We start from the raw sequence: 8,008 nt of genomic DNA on the forward strand, positions 1-8,008 counted from the left end.
CTTTCTTGAAGTCACACGAGAAGGTTGATCTCGTATTTGGACTGAATCATTACTTTTTAATTTGATGGGGTTGTTAATCAAAAGTCATTGTAACCTGAGCTATTTATTTTAAAGGAAGAGGATGACTAGAGAAATGATGTGTGCAATGGCGCTCAGGTATTTTTATTGATTCCATAACATGAAGTAAATCATATGATATATACTATATATATGTGTGTGTGTGTGTATGCATGTATGAACGTATATATATGTATATTTTGATTTAATAAGACTTATTATTATAACGGTTATTGTTTTTGTCATCATAATAATAATAATTATATGTTATTATTATTTGTTGTTGTTGTTGTTGCTGTATCACAGTCCTCCAATTCGACTGGGTGGTATTTATAGTGTGGGGTTCCGGGTTGCATCCTGCCTCCTTAGGAGTCCATCACTTTTCTTACTATGTGCGCCGTTTCTAGGATCACACTCTTCTGCATGAGTCCTGGAGCTACCTAAGCCTCTAGTTTTTCTAGATTCCTTTTCAGGGATCTTGGGATCGTGCCTAGTGCTCCTATGATTATGGGTACAATTTCCACTGGCATATCCCATTATTATTATTATTATTATTATTATTATTATTATTATTATTATTATTATTATTATTATTATTATTATTATTATTATTATTATCATTATTATTATTATTATTATTCAGAAGATTAATTCATCTTCACATGGAATAAGCTTGCAGGGGCTATTGCCTTGAAATTCCTGTTTCCAAAGAATATGGTGTCCTTTTAAAACCATCTGTACGTACATACATACATATACGTATACTGTGTATTATATATATATAATATATATATATATATATATATATATATATATAAATATATATATATATACATATATATATATATATATATATATATATATATATATATATATATATATATATGTATATATATATATATATATATATATATATATATATATATATATATATATGTATGTATGTATATATATATATGTGGTGTATATATATATATATATATACATACATATATATATATATATATATATATATATATATATATATATATATATATATAATATATATATATATATGTGTGTGTGTGTGTGTGTGTGTGTGTGTGTGTGTGTGTGTGTGTGGTGTGTGTGTTATAATAAGAATTGAGAAGATGTTTTATAACAAATTAGAAGCATCAGACACTGTAACTTTGAAATCATAACAATTTCCCCCCGCCCACCCCCCGGAAAACCCGGAAAAAAACTTGAAGATTAAAGACCAAAATCATTTCGTGATTTCACATCTGAAAAAAAAGAGACAAAATGATTTTGCATTTCAAATTCATCAGCGTGAAAAAATGGTCCTACTTCGTGCGTGTTCGAGAGCAGCTCCAGTAACGTTGTTTACGGATGACAATCGCCGGAGACCAGAATTCCATGTTTGGCGACTGAATTTCCAAGCGTCACGATGTTAGTGAATTTTGAAAACGTATGACCAGAATGTTGGATGGGGAAAGGGAAAAGGTGATGAAAGCGGAAAATAACCTCTTGTTCGTCGTTGTCAATTTTCGCTAAATAAAACTATGAAAAAAAAAAAAAAAAAAAAAAAAAAAAAAAAAGGGAAGCAATTTGAACAAAACACACCACTAAGGGGACAAGTTTTTCGCCCTCAAGCGAATGAAAGTAATTTTGTTTTGGAGTGTCTCACTGCAAGCTTTAGTGAACTATTCAGCATAAATTTTATGCGGTGTTCGATTTCACGATAATGATCTCAGTGGCGTGGTCGGTATGGTGTTGGCCTGCTGCCTCGGTGGCCGCGAGTTCGATGATCGGGCATTCCATTGAGGAGTGAGAGATGTGTATTTCTGGTGATAGAAGTTCACTTTCGACGTGGTTCGGAAGTCGCGCAAGGCCGTTGGTCCCGTTGCTGAATAACCACTGGTTCCTTGCAACGTAAAAACACCATACAAATAAACGAGTATATATACTTACACATATACTTATAGTATACTTACATATGTAGGTACATACTAGAAATGCAAAGTCTCACAAGACAAAACAACGAAAGAAATAAGATCCTCTTCCGTCCCACTGTCTCACACATCTTCGAGAGGACTGGTTCAGAATGGCAGAAATTCGCAGCATAATTAGGTTACTTGCCAAGAGCAGAACAGAATGTAATGGAGTCCCAAACTGTGGAATGTATTACCAGCATCGTAGCTGGAAGAGAAAGTGGGCGTGTCTTCAAGACATTGTTACCGCGAGGCTGTTTTAAGAGATTTTTATGGCACATACATGGGTTTCGTTTTATCATCATAAAAAGTCATTTTTCCCGTCTACAGTTCATTGTCTATTACACTATTCGACAGTTTAGTTTCTTGTCTATAGTTGAAAACGCAGCTAAAGTATGCAAAAATATATATATTATCATTAAACTTTTATGCAAATGCACAATGGTCCTTAAAACAATGAAATATAGTCAAGACAAAGATAAAATTGCCGTCTCATGAGGGAAAATTAATTCCCGGGAGATAAATGGGACAGGATCTTTGTTGACACAATTCACGTCACATCGAAATTCATTCAGCGAATTGGGAAATGCAGCAGCCGTCATTTCGAACCTCTGGATAAGGCGAGAATGATGCATGGATCGTTTAGAATCATTCGATTCCAGTCTCCCCGTCGAAATGATAAATTGAATATTGGAGCTGACTTTGAGATGAGGTCATTCAGTGGTGCGTCGGAGATGGCTGGAAATTAGTTCGTCTATCTATTTCTGTAATACGGATAGGGAATCGCACATATTTCAGTCTACTTTGGTAAATAGATCGAGAGAGAGAGAGAGAGAGAGAGAGAGAGAAAGATGTCACAATTAATTATACCATGATATTGATTTTTTTTTTTTAATGTAAGTCTTTAGGCTCATCTTTTCCTTAATGATTTTTTTATCACCATTTTCTTCTTTATTGTAACTACCACTACTATCACTAATATTAGCTTCAAGCACTGACAGATATTCTGTCTTCTTCGGTCAAAGATTTCTTAAATACACCAACATAATATTTCAGGTGTCCCCTCTTTTTTTTTGTATATCGATACAGTGTTTCCATAGACATGTATTCATCTTCAGGATAATAATAATAATATAATAAATAATGAATAATAATATAATAATATAAAATAATAATAATAATATAATAATAATCAATGGAATTCAATCCCTCAGCAGCCATCTCTGGAAAATGTCCTGTAGGTCTAGACGAAACGACGCTTTGGGGGAAGAGAGAGAGAGAGAGAGCATAGTGTAAGTAAAATATAATAATAAACACTAAATAATAATAATAATAATAATAATAATAATAATAATAATAATAATAATAATAATAATAATAATAATATTAATAATAATAATAATTCGTTCTAAAGGGTCCAAAGTAATATAAGTGTTAAAAATTCGTGTAATACTGTACAAAAGCTTCCAAACTCTTCTCTGGGGTCATCTTCCGTCCAAATAATAATAATAATAATGATAATAATAATAAAACCACATATTTCATCCCTTCCTTCGATATTTAAAATCCTCCAATCGCGACCAACTATTTATGCTAATTAATGAATTTGGTTATTCCAGTACAAAAACATGGAGTTACCGGAACTGCCATTGACAGTCCAAAAATGCGTCCCTCTCCACCAACATAATTTTATAGCAAGATAAAATCATAATGAGATGTTATCTTAGAGACGGAAAAAAACAATATTATGAAAAATATTATGAAGGGTTTCCTCCGTGTAACTTAATCGATTTCATTTTTATTGCTTGTTTACAAACCGTGGTCCTTTTATCGGAGGTAAATCTTAATTTCAACCGCTGCAATGTCCAATGAAAAGACAAAAACAAAAATCCAAATAAAAAAAGGAAACTTTGATTACTCTATTGGGAAGTATTTTTTTTTATTGTTTTTATAACTATACTGTTTGTGCCGTTCCCAATGCCACTTACTGTCAAGGTAAATGAATACATTGGTAATGTGTTGGTAAATGTATGGGTAAATGCATTGTTAAATTTCGTAAAACTAGTAAATATGTTAATAAATTTGCTAAAACTAGTGAATGCATTGGTAAAATTTGCCAAACGGGTAAATGTGTTGATAAATTTGGTAAATACATTGGTAAAATGTTTAAAACGTAAATATATTGGTAAATTTGTGATAACTTCTAAATACTTAGGTAATATTGGTAAAACTGGTAAATACAATGGTAAATTTCGTCAAAGTAGTAAATACAATGGGCAAAATATGTTGGGAAATTTGGTACAATTGGTGAATATATTGGTAAAATTAGTAAAACTGGTAAATATATTGATAAATTTAGTGAAATTGTGAAAGACCTCTAATATAGTACATCATGTTTCAAAATGCTATTGATCTAACTCAACTCATTTGTCATAAGTGGCAGTCGTTGATAATTAACGTTCTTTCTGTAATTCCTCATCCAGTGGTCCAAGCCAGACTTCTCAGACCCACTGGCCACCTTACCACACTTACATTCAGGCATTCGTCAAGCCTGGGCAGGGAAAAGGCCAACCAAAATCACCCAACTTTCTTAATCTCTTGACATCGCTATTTTTTGGGGGATATATGGCAGGCAGTCCATTTCAGCAATTGAATTCTCTTTCACTTGCGTTTCGGCATTGCGGCAGTAGTCTGGAAAAACAAGGTCAAACGGAAACTGTCCGTGGGGAGAGAGAGAGAGAGAGAGAGAGAGAGAGAGAGAGAGAGAGAGAGAGAGAGTTTGTTTGTTTGTGAGAGAGAGAGACACACACAGAAATCTGAGGAAAATCAATCTCAAATAACGGGGAAAAGAATATTTGAGTCTCTGGAGAGAGAGAGAGAGAGAGTTTGTGTGTTTGTGTGAGAGAGAGAGAAACAGAGAGATCTGAAGAAAATCAATCTCAATTAACGGAGAAAAGAATATTTGAGTTTTGGAGAGAGAGAGAGAGAGAGAGAGAGAGAGAGAGAGATTCAAATACAACATGTAAAAAAGGATTTTTCCTTTGCTACTTCTTCCATTAATAAGTTCGACTGGAAGAGTGATACGATGATTCCTCTCTACGACTGGCAATTTGTTTTCAAGACTCTGTTCTCAATGGCCAAGTGCATTTTTTTTAGAAAGAGAATTGAGTGTGGATCGTCTTCCGTTCTCAATAGGAGGTCAGTTGACCATAGCAAGGCTTTCATAATGTCCAGCAAGGATAAAAAAACCATGAGTTGAGGAGACGAATGTGAACAACAAAACGAAAGTATTGCCACCACATCGCTGTCTGAGATACAGGAATTTCGCCACTACGCCACAGACCAAGTACGCTTGTAAAAAAATAAAAATGTAAAAAAATTTTGAGTATCTCTTGTTAATTTTTATTCAAATATGCATGACTGTAGCACAGAATTATTGTTATCAATTATTCAGAAGATGGACCCTACTCTTATGGAACAAGCCCACCAAAGGGGCCATTGACTTGAAATTTAAACTTCCAAAGAGTATTACAATGTTCGTTAGGAAAAAGATAATATAAGGCAATGGGAAATATAGACAGAAGAGATCACGTAATAAAAAATTAAAAGATGAATTAGTAAATTAATAATTATATGAAAAAATGTAACACCAATACATAAATCATATTTGCGCAGATATAGGTTGCTAGAGAAGGGGAAATGGGAAATCAGGTTACCCAGCACTGGGAAGGACCCTAAGTAATTGCGTTTAGTAGAGCAAAGGCTGCGGTAACTCTGGTTTCCCTCCCTGGGCAGCGGAGATGGGTAAATTTACCAGCAGGGAAATGTATTGTAGTACGGCTATATAGCCTCTAACCCTTTTAAAATGGTGAGTCTAGTAGATATGTATTTCAAACCGACATTATTTTTTATTCACAGTTGGTTTGAAAAGAAAAAAAACAGTCCTTACTTATGCTCTGGGAAGACAAAACGAAGAAGAACAAAATGTATTCTTAGAATAAGAAACAATGCAGACCAGGCAGATGCAAAATTTTGTCGATCCTTTGATGAGGCGATACTCGATGGATGCATATACTCCTACTACCTAATTGAACTGAAGTACATTTAACTGGATGGGCAGTGTTCTTGGAGTGAGTTAATAACAAGGTCTGATAAAAGAAATATGCAGTTAAAGAAACAAAAGTGGGCGGATGCCAAGAGAGGTAATAAAAATAAAAATTGTGAAATGAACTTGAGCATACTTTTAGCAAAAAACAAAAAAAGTTGTAAATGAACAAAGGGTCTTTAGAATGCCAAAGTATAGTGGCTGCTCCAAAATATTTTACGAATGTAAATGTTCTTTGAAGTGAGCATTTGGTTGTTCAAGGCAAACAATAGAAAAGAGATCTCCCCGAACGCTATAAAAGGAGAGGAAAATAGATTTGAGAACGATTTCAGAAGTTATTCTCGAGTAATAAGAGTGAAGGATGAAATGACCTTTCGAACAGAAGGGTTGACACTCGTTGTTGTTGTTGTTTTTGACCTAGTGGGTTTAATGCCCGCACGGGCTCTTGCTCATTGAGCAGCCCGTAAAAGGTTGGTAGGGTTCAGCTCCCGTTCATAAATTGGAATCACTGTGGAAGTAAAACGATAGAGCATAAAGAAAATATTATGTATAAAGAATCATTAATGTCAGCCTCAAAAGAGATGGACTGTTTTCACAAAGTCGCATATACTACAGATATGTAAAGAGGCACATTTGTAAATACAACTATTAGGCGATCCTAAATATTATCGTAGATTTGCGTGAAATCTTTGGTGTGCAGTATTATATTTCTATGAAACACGATGCGTACTTGATGAAGAAAAACCTTCACAATTGAAAAGAATAATTACATTTTTTTATTACAGATTTTTTATAAGTTAACAAAATAGATATATACGTAGATGTAAATACAACTAAATGATTAAAATGACTAAAATAACTGATACATTAGAATTATAAAAAAAGAAAAAAGAAAAAAAATGAACGAAGAGAGAAAATAGGATTGTTGGCGAATCGTAAAGGATGTGGATGAAAGGTCACGTTAAAATATCCAGGATATATTTATAAGACTCATTATTTGGAAGAAAATCTGTCCCGAGAAAGAAGGTCCTTCCGAACTTCCGGCAGACGTCGGATTTACGAATTTTGTCGCCTCTGTTGATCCGGTTCAGAGATTTTACACTTTTCTCGAGATCACCTCATTGGGAGCAGAATACTACATTTAGTCAGAGAGAGAGAGAGAGAGAGAATCAGTCTCAAATAATGGGGGAAAATATTTCAGTCACTAGAGAGAGAGAGAGAGAGAGAGAGAATACAACATTCAACAAATAAATCACCTGCCAACAAGAAAGGAAAATACTTTAGACCTAGTATTTGTGAACAAGGTGAATTATGTTAAAGAAATAATAGTTTATAATGTGAGTATTTCAGACCATAATGTCATAGAATTAACAAGTCCATTCCAAAGCAAGTGAAAACAGAGATAAGCAAGTAAATGAAAAAGTGGGAAGGATATGGAAAATACAACTTCTACAGTAAAAATATAAAAGGGTCAGAAATAAATGAAGAATTAAATAAAGATTTGGATAACATTTTCATAAGTGATGATATAAGGGTAAATACGAAGATATTATATAAAATATTAGAGAAAATAGTGGATGAATATATACCGAAGAATAAAAGTAAATATCAGTCATGCATACCAAGAGACAGAAGGATCTTGTTCCAGAAAATCAGAAAGTGGAAAAAAGGTCTTGCAAAAGAAAAAGAAAAAAATGCATGGAAAGTTATAGAACTAAAAAGTAGGATAGAAAATGCAGAACAAAAGTTTATACAATCAAAAGAAAATGAAAAACGGGGCTTGGAAGAAAAAACCCTAGTAAATATCAAGCAAAACCCCAAACTATTAAACTCATACGTGAAAAAGATGAATAAAAGAAGAATAGAAATAGGCCCT

The sequence above is a fragment of the Macrobrachium nipponense genome, chromosome 18 (assembly GCF_015104395.2).
Source record: "Macrobrachium nipponense isolate FS-2020 chromosome 18, ASM1510439v2, whole genome shotgun sequence".
In the NCBI taxonomy this organism is placed as follows: Eukaryota; Metazoa; Arthropoda; class Malacostraca; order Decapoda; family Palaemonidae; genus Macrobrachium; species Macrobrachium nipponense.